Source organism: Papio anubis, chromosome 8 (assembly GCF_008728515.1).
Source record: "Papio anubis isolate 15944 chromosome 8, Panubis1.0, whole genome shotgun sequence".
Classification (NCBI taxonomy): Eukaryota; Metazoa; Chordata; class Mammalia; order Primates; family Cercopithecidae; genus Papio; species Papio anubis.
The window spans coordinates 126,393,994-126,412,837 of NC_044983.1; the positions used below are offsets into that span (position 1 = coordinate 126,393,994).

At 38.8% G+C, this 18,844-nt stretch overlaps 1 long non-coding RNA gene across 1 annotated transcript in view; it reads left to right on the forward strand.

The window, feature by feature from the left end:
* The first annotated feature begins 8,289 nt into the window (after window positions 1–8,289).
* LOC110744014 overlaps window positions 8,290–18,844 on the forward strand; it is a 33,611-nt gene continuing 23,056 nt past the window's right edge. The window contains exon 1 of the long non-coding RNA XR_002524020.2: window positions 8,290–13,425. This is a non-coding gene — a long non-coding RNA (uncharacterized LOC110744014). The remainder of the gene's footprint in view (window positions 13,426–18,844) is intronic.

An 18,844-nucleotide genomic window follows, 5' to 3' on the forward strand; every position in this document is an offset into this window, starting at 1 on the left:
TTTAATTTTTTGCTTTTTAATTCTTTTTTTTCCCCCACGCATTTGGACTTCGGGTTAAACCCGGAACGGGTCACCTGCCTTGCACACAGAATTCCAAAAGGAAGACAAAAGAATCCTCTAACATTTCCCCTAGTCCCTAATCAGTAGATTTCTAGAATTTCGTTCACTCCATGGAAAAGACTCCCCTAATTCCAGTCCTTTAAAGTTGTATTCTACCATCCCTCAAGAAAGCCAAAATGAAACGCTCAACTTTAAATAGATAGACGGCTGATTCTACTTTTAACTCTGCTTGTAGATGAATTGATGTGTTAACTCTAAAGATCTCCCAGAATAATTGGCCTATCCCATGGGGCTGGAAGTTAAGGATGAAAGCACCTCAAACAACTCTGTGTTGCAGTTATCTAGCCCTTAATGAAATAATCCCTGGAATTACATTCCTGTGAAAGATATGCTTCCTGCTTCTTCTTTCCTGAATTCCTTGAACTCATCAGCCTCACCCTACTGGAACTCGGGTGGGTAATGAGTCTCTTGACTTGAGCTGGGAACCCAGACGGAGCACAGTTGGGAGGGCTGTCCTATAGATCCTGAATCAGAATGTGTGGGGAGCTGTGTCCTCTCTGTGTGAGCACTGCCCCACGGCATCTGTGCTAATGACCATATTAGCAAACTTGGCAATGGAAGACATCTCTTTATTTTCTCAGTTCTTTCTCCTTGGGGCCCTAAGGACTCAGTCTGAATAAATGAGGGGCTGGATGCAGTTGGAACTTTCCTATGAAAATCTTTCTCCAACCTGGACAGCTCCCAGGATGATTTATTCAGCAGCAAAAGGAGGCGGGCCAAGTGGGGGGAGATTGGACCCAATCAGATAAAATGACTCAGGCTGATGAATGAACACAGCATGCTACAGAAAGAAACTCAGAATTTCATGAACTCAGAGGTTGAAGCTAATGCATCAGGGAGAACACATCACATCTGTTCAACTGACTGAATGTTTCTTGGCTGGAAGGGTGTTACCGTAGATTGTTTTAAAATAAGAACATGGATGACACAATTAGATTCCAATGCTCTTCTTCTTGCTGGGATGACATAGTGCCATTCAGCCCAAGAAGCATTCTGTTTTTGAATGACAGCATTGGTTCAACACAAATATTTAGAAGCTTTTTGGAATATGCAAACCACCAAATGATTAAGAACCACTTAAAACAAAAGAAGTTGGCTGGGCAGTGTGGCTCACGCCTGTAATCCCAGCACTTTGGGAGGCCGAGGCGGGGGAATCACGAGGTCAAGAGATTGAGACCATCCTGGCCAACATGATGAAACCCTGTCTCTCCTAAAAATACAAAAATTAGCTTGATGTGGTGGCGCATGCCTGTAATCCCCGCTACTCGGGAGGCTGAGGTAGGAGAATCACCTCAACTCCGGAGGAGGAAGTTGCAGTGAACCGAGGTCACGCCATTGCACTCCAGCCTGGGCAACAAGAGCGAAACTCCGTCAAAAAAGAAAGAAAGAAAGAAATCAAGAGAAGTCAACACATTCTTTTGAAGCTATGATAGACCTTTCATAATGCTTTCATTTATCCTCCTCATATTTATTAAGGCAGGGTCCCTACTGTGATCTGAGGACAGCGTTTTAACAACTCAATGTCGTCTTGCACACAACTTCCTCCTCTTCCCCTGTATTCCTCCTTGAACATACTTGCTTACCTCATCCTTCAAAGTCTGAGCAATGTTGTCTCTGCCTGAAAACTTTTCTGATATCCCCATGGAGAACTAATGACTTCCTTCTCTGTTTAATAATCTGTTCTGGGTACTTTTAGTACAGTCCCTTACACAGGGACTAGCCATTGACTTATGTATCTGTCACTCCTCCCCATGAAACAGTGAGCTCTCTGAAGGGAAAAACTTCCTTGGGCCCATATCCACCAACTTCTAGCAACTGTAATTTACATAGAGATAATAAGATAATAATAATGTTAGCCACAATTTATCTAGCACCTATTAGGTGTCAGACTCTTTCTTAAGATCTTTTACAAATGTCCCATTTAATCATTTCCAGTAATATTGTGAATTAGGTCCTTCTCTATTTTACTATTGCCATCTTACTAGGATACTGAGTACTGAGGCTTCATGTGGCTAAGTACTTTGCCCAGGATCTCATGGTTAAATCCAACGCTTAAAGTTGTATTGCAGGAATCTAACATCCACATGCTCAATAAAAATGCTGCCATAAGTAGTCAATGACTAATTCAATAGGACTGATAGAATTAAAAATTTCACTTTTTTGACTTTTCAAAGGCAAAGTAAATAAGAAACTTCTGAGACATTTAGACTTTGAGAAATCTGTTAGAAAGTACCTGAATCGCAGAGGAAGGTAGTAGAACTCATTATTGTTTGAATGGAGGGCCTATTAATTCTGTTTCTGTTAAAAACTTAGACACTATTTGTATAATTTATGGAAAAACACAGACTTTCACAATTGAGTTTAATGAAAATAATTAACTTGGTGTAATTTATTTCATTTAGGTAGTTGTGGTGGTGGGGGAAATATCCTATTGTTTCACTGGAAAATAACATATTTGTTGTGTGATGTTGCTACACACCATAGGCCACATTTACAGTAGATATATTTAAGAAAAGGAAATTTGTTGTCTCCCTTGATGCACCTATGACTTCCTAGGTTGATTATATTAATATATGAATTAAAAAATTTTTAAGAGCCATGCCCTTTGCTGAGCGCCCATAGAAACTCTGACACTTAACGAAGACATATAAAATATTCACATGCAAAAGAAAAGATGGACTCAGTTCAGGAAGGGGACATGAAACCAGAGAGATCCTGTTTCCAAAGGGAAGGAGTATGTTTGTGACAAAGCAGCTTCCAAAGTAGAAAATCCTTAAAGGAACATTACATGCCTGCCTTGCCTGGAAGAATTACTCTTAGGAAATATCAAAAGTATCAGCTGCTTTGACAGCACTCCAGGAAATGTCAGTGTCTTAGATACATAGAGATCATCTTTGACAAGTTCTATGAATTAACAGCTTTGCACTCACATTTCATCCAGAATGCAGTACAATACACAATAGAATACAGAAAATGTCTATTTTTACTTTTATCTTATATTTTCTCTGCCTTGAAAAATACAGGAAAAAGATGTTTGTAGACATTTTGGATTTTCACAGGAACTAGTTTAAATTAGATTCTGGTGCCTGGAAGGAGAAGAGTGTCTCATCAGTGGGAAAACAATTCTGAGACAAGAAAGGCATAGCTCATCCATCAGGCAGTCAGAAGAAGAAAGCTTCAAGGGAGATAGACTTAAATATTTTCTTCTTAAAAGATGATTCTCTAGATGCTGATTTAACTAGAGGATGAGCTAACTATGACATCACTAATTAAGACTTTACTTACTGAAGTCCTAAAATAAAAAGAACACATACACACACACACACATGCTGACACACACCATTAGAGAAATGACTAGTGACATAAGGTATTGAAAAGCAGTAATGAAAGAAAAGAAAAAGTGGGTTTCCAGCTAGTGCAGTCATGTCACGAAATCTTCTTTTGGCTATGCATTTTAATTTGGTACCTATATGAATTCTTGGGGCAAAAAATGAGCAGACCCATTGGGAAATAAAGCAGATAATTTTGCTTTATCCTCTTAAAAAAATCTATCCGATGGCTATTTTAATATCACGGACTTATTTTTAAAAATATTTCACTCTAGTACTGTTTTCTCTGTGTGGACTATTGGTGTTTATGTTGACTAAGCTAGCACTTTTTAGACATTATAATGCAAATACATTTATATAGTCACATTGATATCATTGCATATATTAATCTTAATTCATTAATTTAGTGTAAAAAATATCTTTTTCCCTTTCAGAATCAATGTATTTCTGTTTCTGCACAGTTGGTGAAACATTTAACCCATATCCTTCTTGGGACTTTCATGTGTACCCTCCTAATCCCAGGAATATGCTATAGTTCTAGGTGCTAATGCACTGCCAGATGTATGGGGGGGATGCCCTCATGCACATGCTTGCCTTCTGGTCTTTGACTGCTCATTCACAAAGGTCACCACTTAGGCATTCGTTGGTCCTACCCATGTGATCCTGTCCTGTGGGTCCTGCAGCATTCTGCATTGCTTTTGTTCAACATATAGACAGGTGAATCTTTGTACAGGTCTGCCCATGATCCCATTTACTTGACATAGCACATTGTCCGTCTACTGTAGGATGCTGTGCCTTCTCTAGGATGTACCAAAAAGCCATTATTTAGGGTGCACAGACTCTTCCCCCAACCCCACCAGTTGCGGAGAACCTCTTTTTAGTCTGGTGAGAATCCTTGTTTTTTGAGCGTATCTGACTTTTCCTGCCTTCTGTTTTTTCCTTCTGCCTTGTAACTTCTTGTGCCTCTAAAACCTTTAAGTTTTCTTTTGGGATTACATTTTTGGAAAAATAAAACGTATCTGACTTTTCCTGCCTTCTGTTTTTTCCTTGTGCCTTGTAACTTCTTGTACCTCTAAAACCTTTAAGTTTTCTTTTGGGATTACATTTTGGAAAAATAAAACCTGGAAAGGTGGAAAGAGTAGTTTGCTTTCTGCTACTCCTTTCTAGAAGTGATTGATTGAAAAATTGAATGAGGGAATGGAAAAAGGGGCATACAACAGTAAATCTCATGAATTAATATTTGAAAGTGGTATCCACATATACAAAATGTATGAAATGTACAAAATCCTTCTAGATTAGTTTTTTATCCGCACTGTGGATTCCAACTGACTTGTGGGGTTGTGAAATCAATGTAGTTGGTCAAATTGGCATTTAAAAAATAAATAAGTAGGTCAGGCACGGTGGCTCACGCCTGTAATCCCAGCACTTTGGGAGGCTAAAGCAAGCGGATCACAAGTTCAGGAGATCGAGACCATCCTGGCTAACATGGTGAAACCCTATCTCTACTAAAAATGCAAAAAATTAACTGGGCATGGTGGTGGGCGCCTGTAGTCCCAGCTACTCTGGAGGCTGAGGCAGGAGAATGGCATGAACCTGGGAGGTGGAGCTGGCAGTGAGCCAAGATCACGCCACTGCACTCTAGCATGGGCGACAGAGTGAGACTCCATCTCAAAATAAAATAATAAAATAAAATAAAATAAATAAGTAACATAGTAAAACACAACCGTAGTGATAATTATTGTTTTGTTATGGTATACAAAGGCATTTTTGATATAAAACATATCCTTTCCCCCTGAAGTGAAGAACTGAAGAAAATTAGACAAAATTTCAGAAAAATACTTTATCAAAATCTTTAGGCTTAGGATGTTTTATCTCTGTGACCTTGAATAAGTTGTGTAACAGTTTTGAACTTTCACAATATGGTGGAAAGTAAAGTTTTGCCAGGTTTTATGTAGACTAAAGGTAATTCATACAAAGCACTTGGTATAACGCATCACACATGGCAAACATTCAGTATGTATGCACTCACCTCATTCCACACACTCAATCAACAAGACTTACTGAATACCAACAAAATCGTTCTCAACTTTCTTCTGTGTCACTCCACTGCTGCACTCCTGTTTTTGTATTTTGGCCACCATCCTCTCTCACCTAGATGATTTCAGTAGACTCTGAATCTCTTTAGCTGTAGTTTGCCTCCTTTCTTCAGCTGCTGTGATCAGTCTAAATTAAAAATATTATCATGTTACTCTTTTTTTTAATGGTGGAAAAAATACACATAAGACTGACACTCCCACCAATTTCCAAGTGTGCCAGTACAATATTGTCCACAACATGCACATTGTTGTACAACAGGTCCCCAGAATCCCCTCTCAGCCCTGCATGATTGAAATTTTATACCTATCAAAGAATGACCCTACCCTCTCCCTCCCACTAGCTGATCATGTCACTCTCTTGCTTAGCATTTTGTGATAACTCTGCTTTACCCACAAATGCCTTAAAATAGAAGGCAGACATCTCCTGGACTGGTTATTGTTTCTCTCTCCAGCCCCATCTCTCTCTTCTACCCCTCTTGCTCTTGGTGCTTCAACCACACTTAACTTCATTTAGTTCCCCAAAGGTGTCCTGTTCTCTTACTTTTTCCTCTGCCTGGAGTCCTCTTTCTACGCATCCTTTTGCTCTTAGCATGGATGCCACTTTCTCTAAGAAACTTCCCTCAGCCTCTTATGTCTGTTAGATGTCTGTATAAGTTAGAAATGCTTTTGGCTACGATTAGTGAGAAAACTATGAGTGACTTAAACAAATTGGAATTTGTTTTTCCTATACAACAAGAAGCATGGATGTAAGGATTTGCTGGTGGATCAGGATTCCAGTTATATTAGGGACTTTATGCTGGCAACTCTAGAGTACCTTTGACCTTCCCTCATGGTCACAAGATAGTTGCAGCTTCTCTAAACATTCATTCACTCTCACAAGGGTAGTAATATAGCCAGGAGTTCCCCCTGAATACCTCATTCTTATCAGAGGTGAAAAATGTCTTTCTAGAAGCTCGTAGAAGACTTCCGTGTATATCTCATAGGCTAGAACTGTATCCTATGCTTACCCTTAAGCCAGGTCCTGAGGCCACTTTCCTAGGGATCAAGACATCTGATACAAAGAAGCATTTCAGGGCTGGTTCTTGGACAGACAACAGGTATATTTTTATATTATCTACTAGCTCTTTTCTTAGCAAACTGTGCATCTCTATCTCAGCCCTAATAAGTCACTTCCCCTTTGTTTGTCTCAGTAGCCAAACTACCAGATGATTCCCAATGATCCCATACTTCTTGGTAGTCATACCCATACATATTTGCCTTCAATGTGTTCGAACTAGTCTGTGTTGCTGATATAGTGCGATATAAATGGTGGCACATTACTCCCAAAGCTAGATCATAAGGACATTGTGGCATATGCTTTACTCTCTTTGGAGAGCCCTCTCTTGGGGAAGCCAGCCACCATGTTGGATATTTAGGTTGCCACATGTAGCAAGAAGCTGAGGCCCCATACCAATAGCCAGCAAATAACTTATACTTCCTTCCAGCAGCCATTGGTCAATTATCTTGAAAGTAAATTTTCCAGTCCTAGTCAAGCCTTCAGTGGACTGCAGCTCTAGCTAAGAGCTTGACTGAAACATCATGAGATATGCTGAGCCAAAATCACCCAATTAACCTACTCTTAAATTTCTGACCCATATACATGGTGAGATAATTAACGTTTATTGTTTTAAACCCCTAAGTTTTGGGGTTATATGTTATGCAGCAATAGGTAGCTAATACACTATCTGACTGTCCAGTAGGCTTTAAGGTTTTTGAAACAAAAAGCTTGAAACAAAGGCTTGTCATGGTGGCTCACACCTGTAATCCCAGCATTTTGGGAAGCCGAGACAGGAAAATTGCTTGACCTCAGTAGTCTGAGAAACATGGCAAAATCCCACTGCTACAAAAAAATACAAAAATTAGCCAGGTGTGGTGGCATGCACCTGTAATACCAGTTACTCAGGAGGCTGAGGTAGGAGGATTGCTTGACCCCAGGAGGTTGAGGCTGCAGTGAGCCATAGTTGTGCCATTGTACTCCAGCCTAGGTGACAGGGTAAGAATCTGTCTCAAACAAACAAACAAAAAAAGCAAAACAAAACCAAAGTAATGAGCTTCAGTTACACACTAGTAAGAATGGCAGAAAAGCATTTCTTTGTTTTTAATTCATTATATATAGAGATAATTACATAATTCATTATAAAGAAGAAGCATTGTATGGTTTCAGTGATCATTTTTATTTTAATAGAGTAATGAGTGACTTGGGGCAGGGGCCAGCATGTAAAAGTGATAATATCACTTCTTTGTTTAAAATTATTAACTTGCTTCCAGTTGGAGTGAGTAATATTTTACACTTACAATTAATTAATTACTTAATGGGCAAATGAATGGTCATTAATTGGTTTATGTGCACATGGATGCATGCTGTGGATCTAGCAGGAGAAGACGTTTTCACCAGACTTTGAAAGATAAATAGGCACTAAAGGGCAATTATTAGCTAAGAAGTAAAGGTGGAGAGGACAAGCTGCCCTTCACCATTGCTTGGTATTCTCTCTGTGTAGAGTGCTTTTCTGGATCATTGCTTAACTGCCATTTTGTGGTCTCAGCCAGAAGTCACCTCAGAGAAATGATCCTTGACCATTGCATTTAAATTCCTTGCTCCCAGAATTTTCCAAACAAACTTGTTTATCTCCTGTATAGCACATCTTACAATCTGCAATTATGTTACTTAGTTGTTGGCCTTTTTTTTTTTTTTTTTTTTTTTTTTTGCCTTCTCTGATTAGAGTGTAGCCTCCTCCAAGACAAGCACCATTCTCTCTTATTTGTCATTCTTTCCCCAGTGCTTGGTAATAGCAGAAGCTCAGTAAACAGTTTTTAATAAGTGAGTAAAAAATGACCCAGTCTTGATAACTAACTGAATAATGACTCTGATGTAGGTGAACCATAGAAGCAGAGTTAGCCAGATTAGGAGAAAATTTATACTTATGTGCTAGACCAGAGTAAACAAAATAAGGAAAGGAGAGCCTGCATCACTGAGAATGTTTCACTGGGCTCTAATTGAGATACTTCTTCATTGAGTGATCCCTCCTAAGGAAAATGAGACCAGGAATTTAGGCACCTACTATTTATCAGGTGTAGTGCTAGTACTTTACCTGCATTATCTGATTTTATCCTTATAAGAACTGTAGGAAGATACTTTGAATGTATTTGGATGTATCTGGAGTAACTTCCCCACTTAGATCTGAGATGGTTGGACTCTAACTTTTCTCCAAAGACCAGGAGACTATTGACTAGTAACTTTTTTGGCCACAAATTGCAGTATATCTGAATAACTAGCTTAACCAGATGGTTGTTTAGTTTTCTCTAGGTAGGTGGTTGCAAGCAGAGTCAGAGTCTCGAAGGTACTGGGTGGTAATTTTTAGTGGTCTCGTGGTCTTAAGATGGCTACTGTAGGACCAATAATCACATCTACATTCAAGTCAGGAAGGAAGGGATGAGGGCAGCACTCTGACTTCCGGTCTTGCACATCTCTCCTGTTTCCATTAGGAAGTAAAAACTTTCCCCCAAACCACCTCCTTGGCAGACTCTACTTAGATGTAATTGGAACTGGAACACATGACCATGTAAAACTGCAAGGGAAGCTGCAGAAATGAGAAATAGGATTAATGTGGCTGGTTTTACCCTTCCAGGTTGACAGTGGTGATAAGAGAAATCTGTTTGGGACTATAGTTCAGGCAAAGAGAAGAACTGATGTTCAGGTAACAGTTAAACTGTGTTGCAAAAAATCCAGAAACATAAAAAACGAAACACACGCTTTAACTTTCCCTGTAGCTCAGTCAAATTATATATGTTACTGCAAAGTGATTTAAAATGCTGAAGTATTTGAAACTTCAAAGTGAGCCATATCCATTTTCATGTGTGATAATTAATAAAACATATAAAATAGGAGATATCAAATAGGAGAGGCTAGTTCCTTTCTTTTCTCCTGGCCTGCTTATTCTCCCATTTAATTGTATACTCCTCACTAGCAAATAGGTTAAAAGAAAGACGGTAACAAACACAAACACCATTATCACTTTGTCCCTTCAAATACTATTCTTGCGCTTTAGTCTTTTAAAAACTTGCCAGTCTTTTAAAAACATCCAGAGAACTCTCAAATATACTGTGTTGTGGTAACTTTAGTTGGTAAAAGAAGAGGGGGAGGAAAAGAGGTAGCAGGAAAGAGGAGAGAAAAGGACAGAGGAAAGAAATAAAGAAAGCAAGAGGGGAAGAGAAAGAGAGAGGAAGGGGATGGGGGGATAAAAGTTGGAGCAGGCTTTGAAAAGACCAAGATATAAAAGGGGAAGAGGAAGGAAGAATGGAAGAAAAGACTGAGAAAGGCAAAAGAGTCAGAAGGAAGGATGATACCCTGCAGTTACTCAGGGTGAACCCTGCGCTTTCAAATTCTCTATTGTATTTAATCTGCACAGCAATCCTGCAGGGTAGATATCATTCTTCCCACAGCACAGTTGAGGAAAGCAAGCCTTGTGAAGCTCACACAGTGATTTATTTGGATGATTCAAGAATGGGACCCAGTAACAGCAGAGGCTTTAAAGTTGATGTGCCTGCCTCCAAATCCCGGGAGAAAGGACACAAGAGACACCAGAAGGTCTGATGAAAACGAATGAAGGCTTGGAGGAGTCAGGCCATGAAAGAAAGCATAGGGAAGGATCAGACATAATAGCCCAAGTTCTGATCCAAGGGACATCTGGTGCTCTTTTGTCTTCATTAAAGCTGTGGTTATTCTTTAATGACTGTGTATACTATTCATCAGATTGATTAATTAGATTTGAGTGTACTCCTTGCAAATCCCAGGAGGGTTGCCAATAAATAGAGTTCATGGCATAGAACCCAGAGGGAGGTCATCTAAAACAGAGCAGAGTTCTTTGACTTGGTGAGGCTCATGGATCCAAGGCAGGATTTGGTCATGAGTTCTCCATGTGCCCAGAGCCTAAGATCCCAACTGAACTTATCTAAGAGTTTCCATGGTGAGATGACTTGGAGTGAAGTGATGGCCCTGAGTGGGGGTTCCAACATGGGAAGTCCCTTTCCTCTAGGCCCTCAAATTGACAAAGGAACGCAAATTTGCCATTTGACATTATATCTCCATGAGGTTGTCTAAAGAAATCTTCTGTTGATGTGATCTGGTAAAATACAGGAAGTGCCCAAATGAAAACTTGAAGAATGGTGGTGAACTGCTTGGTAGAGATCCCAGGAGAGAATTGCAAATGCCATTTTAAGAAATGAAATGATGCAGCACTCTTGATGATACAGATAGAAGATGATATTTTCTGGAGAATATGAATACTGATGTTGAGAAGTTATTCCAAAGAGTATCACTTCAAAAGTTTCAGGATTGTATCTCTCAATTCCTCTTGTGTTTTCCTTTTTACATATATCCAAGTGTAATATATGATAAAATCTTTATTTGGTTACACTTAAAATGCCTTTAAAAATATGTATAAAGTTAAAATTCAAAGTGATAAAACATTACTTCATAGTTTAATTAGTAGAATTTTCAATTTTTTAGTAATGTATAAAATAATGGTGTCATATTCTAAGAAATATGTTGTGGTTATAACTAAGCCCTAATTTATGGAAGGAAGAAATGTGGAGACTCATACCCTTTAATTTTTTAGGTGAGGTAACAGAGAAGATAAAAGAGATTCCCACAATCACCCTACCAACTAGAGGCAAAGTTAACACCAGAACCCAGGTCTACTCATTGCAGGACGGGTAAATTGATGTGAGTGGAGTGAACACAGTCAAGGAGTCAGATCTGGCTATGAATCCTGACTCTTCCCCTTGACAGCTCTGTGACCTTGGCCATGTCACTTAACTTCCCTCTACTTCAATGTCTTCATCTATAAACTGGGAATAATAGTATACATCACAAAATGTATCTAAGATACAAATGAGACACTGTGAAGTCCTTAGCACAGGTAAGCATTCATTCTGTAGTGGATCAGAGTGCTACTATGAAGCTCCTAACAGTTTCTTTTTAGGCTTCATTTTTTGGGGGAAGACTAGCTTTTTCCTTCCTTCCTTCCCTCCCTCTTTCCCTTTTTTCTTTCTTCTCTCCATTCTATCCCTCCATCTGTTACTTTCTCTGTATGTCATTCGAAAAAAATACTTTATATAGATTTTTGTTTCTACAAAAGTAAAGCAAACTCCTACCTATAATGGAATGGGGGAGTTCAGGAGGGCAAGATGGATTTGTGTAACAATGCCAAGCTGAATCTTTGCAAGAATATTCTGGTCTGGCTGGAGAAGGATACTAGTACTAGTAAATAGAGTGTCTGTGTGTGCATGTGTGTATATGAGAGAGAAGAGAAGAGAAGAGAGAGAAGAGAGAGAGAGAGAACAGAGAACTAAGTAGAATTATGCATGCACCTAGATGTCTAATGAGTGTAAGTTGTTGCCACTATTATTATATGGCCCTGTTGCTATTAATTACTAGAAGTACAGAAAATGAATTTCAGAAATATTAAGTGACTTGTCAAATATCACTAACTATTTACTGGTGGATCCTAGATTTTACTTTACATAAAGGTGAAGAAGCTGCTACACACACATATCCCTGAATCCTAACTCGAAGATAATGTAACTGCCAAGAGAGCAGAGCACCAGGCAAATCATCTCTATCCTGAACACCTGGTAGATTGCACTGATGATTATAGAACTTTAAGCTCAGGTGACATTTTGGAACAAATTGTTGCATATTGTGTGTATTCCTGCTGACTTGTTTGTGTGTGTGTACGTATGCACCCATGTGCAGACTTTCCTTTCCCATCATAGTTAGCTGTTGGCATGTATTTGTTCTCGTGGAAATTCTAGCTAACTGGGCAACTGAGCACTTTATGGGAAATCAGGAAATGAGCCTTTGAGAATTGTTTAGCCAAATCCTCGCAGATACACGAGAGAAAAAGACTGACAGAGTTGGGGCAAACTGCAAATTAAAACCAGAACACCATACAAGCTCTAGCACTTCATTCATTAGAGTCCAACGCATTTGTTCACTGTCACCAATTAGTCACTAAAAGACTGAATGAGTCCTGTAACACCACAGGTTACTATCACCTTAGAAAGCAGTTAAGCCAAATATCCACATAAAAACTGAAGTTGGTTAAGTGTTTTAAAGTGTACAGAGTTCTTCGGTATTCTTTTTGTTCTTTATTCATTCATTTATTCAGCATTCATTTCACTATTCAAACATGACACATAAACCAGTTAGAACTATCACTACAACTAACAGTATTTTCTGAAGAAGGAGACGCCTGAACAGTGCGGGGCTCTTGTTCTACTGGGTACTCTGCCCATTTGAATGTTTAAGTTTAGGGGTTAGATAATTGAAGGAGCTCTGTATAACTTTGCGGCTCCAGGGGTTTTGGAGATCAGAGTAAAGACTAAAATAATTGGGGACTAAAATGGTTTCTAGGCAAGTGAGCCTTTTGTCTTCATTAGATTTCCCCAAACACACAAAATACTCAATATGGGTAAACTTGAAGAAATTCGTTAAAGTTAGAGTTTAATTTTTGCATCTAAATCTGTTACATATAATAGAGATGATACATACGGATCCTATGGCTGAGGGTCAGAGGGACTACAGGTGTATAAGCCTCTGGGAATTAATTGAGAGTAAGGGAGAGGTACTATTTATTATGTCTGTTCACAAACATTATTTTGTTCTGGAAACATCGTATGATTTAGCTTTCCCCTTCTCTGAAATTTGGCATGGCCCCGTTTCTTTCAAGGGCAATGAAATATGAACAGAAGCATCATGTGTCCCCTCCTGGAGAAGCTGTGTGAGCCTGTGTGCAGCTGTCCATCTTCCCTTGCCACTGCGGCAACGTCTGAGGAATCAGGTATCGAAAAGGAGTCTGTCTTCTTGAGTTCCTGAGAACGACAAAGAGCAGATTCCCCCGCAAATCTTGGTTAAACAGGTTACATGAGTAAGAAATAATTCTTATTTATATCAAGCCATTGAGATGTGTTATTATGAAGTGACCCGTCTTATCTTGACTAACACTGGAAATTTGAACTTCACAGTGGGTGCCAGTATGTTCACATCTTCAGCATCGAGGGACTCCAGTTGACGTGAGGGTTGCTCAGTAAACACTCTTGGACCCCTACTTGTTCCAGGTTATGTTGGAGTCTGGCGGGAAAATATGTGTCTGTTCTCAAGGGCTGTATAGTAGACAGGGTGAGACAAACCATAGTGGCTACACACCGAGCACACTGTCCGTGGTGCTCGGTGTGTTGCTGGACTACAGGCAAAGGGCGTAGTCACCACACTGGAAATATCAGGGAAGTTCCCATCAAGAAGTATTGCTTGAGCTAGTTGATACTCAGGTGAAAGTGAGATAAGGCAAGAAGAAGGTAGAGGGTATTTCAATTACAGGGAACACCCGTGAGAGGCACAGACTCACTGCGCTTCACTTCAGCTGCTTGACACGGATACAACATGTCTTTGCTCTCCCTCAAGTGAGTTGAGATTTTCCTCTCATTTCTTAGGCTATGCCTTTGATGCATTTACTGAACCATTCATGCCTTTCAAGTACCTGTGCTGTATGCAAAGCCTATGACAGTAAATAAAACAAACAACAGTCTCACTTTCATGGAGCTTATATTCTAGAGGGAAAAGACAGGGGGAACCATATAAAGTAAAGAGGAAAATCTTGACTCATTTGAGGGACTGCAAAGACATGTTGTATTTGTGTCAAACAGCTGAAGTGACATTAGAGAGGTAGTCATGCCTCCTGGGTGGCTGTGCTAGGGAGTTTGAATTTCATTTGGCATATCATGGGATGGCACTGAAGGACTTTTGTTGTATGGAATCCTCACAGCCATCCTGTGAGGCAAGTATTATTCCCTAATATACAGGAGTACACAGAGGTTCAAAGAGGGCAAATGAAATGTGTTGACTCCATACAAGTATTAAGCAGTCAGTGGAGACTTGAATATCATTTTCTAACTTTTCAATTTCTCATCTCTTTTTTTCTCTTTCTTGGGACACTCTGGCCATGATGACCTATATTCCTCCTACCACTCTTCAAGATCTCGTATTAGGACTTTAGTGCTTGCCCTTGCCTGTGACTGTTCACTGGGTTCCAAGATCTTCCACAGACCACCTTTATTGTGTCATATGATCTCCCTAAAATGACCTCTCTGGAAGCACCCTAGCTGAAGTGCTTCCTCACCCCAATTCTCCCCCGTTATCCTGTTATCCTTGTTTCCAACTATATCTTTTTCTTCATAAAGCTTATTGCTTTCTGAAAGTTTTCTTTGTTACACATTTATATGTTTCCCCCTGTCTTTCTCCTTTAGAACATATGCTCCATGAAAGCTAGATGGTTGTTTGTTTTATTTACCTCCATAGCCTTTGCACCCAGCGTAGGAAAGGAATGAATGGTCTGATAAGGGCATCAAGGGCATAGCCTAAGAAAATAGCCTTATACACGATGCCAAAGGTTATGGTGAAGCTGGTATGAACCAAGAAAGAGATTTGCGGATGATTTTATCTGTATTGGGGCCTTTTCAATTCCTATATGTCACACAACTTTAGTATTGAAAAGTTCAAGCTAAGAAGTTCCCTTTCAAAAACAAAAGCAAAACAAACAAGGAAAATAAATCCCCCAAAACAATCATGGAAGATTATGTGTTCAGCAAAGATCCTTCTTTGAATCTATCAAATATCTGCTGAGCACTGAATACACACCAAACAATCCCGAGGATGCAAAGATAAATAACGCCATCTCTGTCTCTGCTCACGTTACCTAAAGCTTGTATCATTTTATGCCATTATTTAATTTTCTTGACTTTCAATGATAATCCAAGTAACATTTTATATTGGGGGAAACACACAGTTTCTGAGGAAAATATTCTAAATCAAGTGAGTGATTTGTGGTAATAAATCAAAGATAACATTCTAGAATTTTAAAGTTATGCAGCCTCATATATAATTTCAGCTCATTTGTTTGGCTTATAAATGGAAAACTGGATCACAGATCTTAAGTGACATGCCTAAGGCCAAGTGTAAGATTGAGAAATTTAGTTTTTTCTGTTTTAGAGGTTTTCCTAGGCAGAAAATTAAGAATTTAAACAAGAAAGAAATTGGAAGAGATGTCTTCCAGGCAAAGAAATATATAATCACTTTTAAGGGACTGATGACATTTGTAATGAATCATGATTTCCACTTGATAATTGCTCTACCAAACAAAAGCCACTAGTTGAATTCTGTTGAACTCTTTATTATCTGACAAGAGCTGTGGAATATGAATGAGCTTTATTTGTACTAATCTGCTTCCGAGGTGTTACTTGGATGCAATTGTACCTTAATTATTTCAACCTACATATCTAATGTTCTGTTGACTCATGTTCAATTTTAAATTTAAAAGCTCAGTTTTGTCCTCGATAAGTAAAATTTCCACATACTTGGACAAGGGTTCGGGAGACAGAGCTGTATTCTACTGCATCACAGACAAGACCACTTGAAGCACCAGGGCATATTGATTTGAATCTTATTACAATCCCTTCAGAATGCCAGCACACCTGCTGTGCTAATACTAAATTTGCAAGTATCTCATGCACATAGACTCTTGCCTTTCTGTTCACTGAGGGTGAAGAATGTTCCTCTAAGACAGCGTTTTCCAGACAGTGGTTGGGAGTGGGTGGCGAGGAGGCCTTTGTCTTTTTGTCTTGAGTAGATGATATTGATGAATCCCATTGGCTGTTGACTTCACCGACCCTTAGGCATTTTTAGGTGAAGAGTGGGGACTGATGGCTGAGGTCAAGTGAGGCCACTGCAGGCAATGACCAGAATAAGCAATATCTGGCTATTCTTATTTGACTGTGAATTGTGAAGCATAGCTAGGGGAGCTTCAGTCATGAAGCACTATTCTGCCCTTTGTGGACAACATGCCTGCAGAGTTTAGTAAGTTTATGTTCCAGATGCCCTGGGAACATGGCCTGTAGCCTAGGTTGCCAGAGTGGTGGAAAAGCTGGAAGGCAGCGTCTTCAAGGACTAGAAGCCACAACTTCATGGGCCAGCCCAGAGGCTCAGTCTTCACAATATTGGATTCCTCTGTTCTATCTGTGGTTGATATGCTCTTCTAGTGATAGTTCTTTTATATCTTCTTTCTGCTCAGTCTAGCTGTAGAGGATAATCACTTTAGCAACTCACATATGTTTTCAGATGAGAACTTCTTCACTGTTTTGAAATATTTTTTATAGAAATGGTTGATTGCATTTGAAATCTATTTATATTATTGCAAGAAATGTACTTATTACTTTCGTCAACTAAAGGAGAAAAAGATCTTCTGGATTCTGTAAATTTAATTTCAACTATTGCAAATATTGAAGGGTTTTAAAAATAGTTTTACATTTTATGACCACCTACTTGAACAAAGACAGTTTTTAGTTGTGGTGACCATTAAAAACTTTGAAAAGAGTTTCATTTAAAAACATCAATTAGAAATTGTATGTGGCCAATTCAAGCATAAAATTCAGTATAAAATAGAAGTTATCATAGAAGTAAGTTCAAGTTGCCCATTACAATTTTGATGGCATTTCATTTGGATTTTTTTTTCTTTTTTATTATACTTTAAGTTCTAGGGTACATGTGCACAATGTGCAGGTTTGTTACATATGTATAGATGAGCCATGTTGGTGTGCTGCACCCATTAACTCGTCATTTACATCAGGTATATCTCCTAATGATATCCCTCCCCCCTCCCCCCTGCCCACAATAGGACCTGGTGTGTGATGTTCCCCTTCCCGTGTCCAAGTGATCTCATTGTTCAATTCCCACCTATAAGTGAGAACATGCGGTATTTGGTTTTCTGTTCTTGCGATAGTTTGCTGAGAATGATGGTTTCCAGCTGCATCCATGTCCCTACAAAGGACACGAACTCATTATTTTTTATGGCTGCATAGTATTCCATGGTGTATATGTGCCACATTTTCTTAATCCAGTCTGTCACTGATGGACATTTGGGTTAATTCCAAGTCTTTGCTATTGTGAATAGTGCCACGATAAACATACGTGTGCATGTGTCTTTATAGCAGCATGATTTATAATCCTTTGGGTATATCCCCAGTAACGGGATGGCTGGGTCGAATGGTATTTCTAGTTCTAGATCCTTGAGGAATCACCACACTGTTTTGGATGTTTTATACAAGTTTAATATTTAATATCCTCTGCATTACTTTGTTTTGTCTCTTTTTATCATCATTATGTTTTATAAAGATTTCTTGAATTACTGCTATAATATGGAATAATAGTATGATATTTTATATTGCCATAAAAAATCTTTTAGTATACTGTTTTGCACTGTACTAAATAATACTTTTACAATTTCCTATTGTAATTATAATAATTCTTTTTATACGTGATTTACAGTTTGAACTGAAAACTCTCACTTATACAACAATCTGGTGATTGTTTCTGTCTTTGTGAAGATAAGGATGAGGAATCAGTGAGGCTTAGTCTTGCCTGCATTCATGCAAAATGTAATTGGTCACTCTCTTTTGCTTTCTGCTCTTGAGCTTTGCAGATCTGTGCAAAGTTTCTCAAGAATAGAGGACACTCCATCCAAACCCAGAAAATTAAGATGTTGATTATAATAAATATAATCTCCATTGTCATTATAGTTATTTTAAGAAAATGCATAATCTTAGAAATCCACACAATTACTCATTGTAAAATGTTATTAAACATTATAGCAGACAGAATGAAAAACTAATCCTTCTGTGGGTAGAGGATGTTTTGTTTTGTGGAACACCTGACTGATAGGAAAAAGTGTTTCAGTGTCTCAGGAGAGAGTAGAAAAAGGTACATGATCCAGGAAACTATAAAGTAATGCACTCAGGAGAAAAATAATACAAGTGTATGCATAACTCACAGTTTTCAAGCCATATAATGCTGGCTTAAAGTTAAGGTTATTATAATAGTCTGCTATAACCATTCTCCAGTTTTGTCCCATTGCTATTGTAAGACATCTTGTCATAGTCAACCTCATATCTGTCTGCGTTTATTTTCAACTCCACCATCTCTTCTTCAGTACAAGCTAAGCTAGCTTCTTCATGGGTCTCTTTACATTCTTCTGGTAGCTTCCTATTGCTTTTATGGTTAAGGCAGAAATTCCCTGAATGGATTCCATGGCCTCTGTTGAGCCATCCTCTGTCTAGCTCTCCATCTTCACCTGGCCCAGAACAACATCTTCAACATCCTTCTTTCTTTTCTTTTCTTTCTTTCTTTTTTTTTTTTTTAATGGAGTCTTGCTC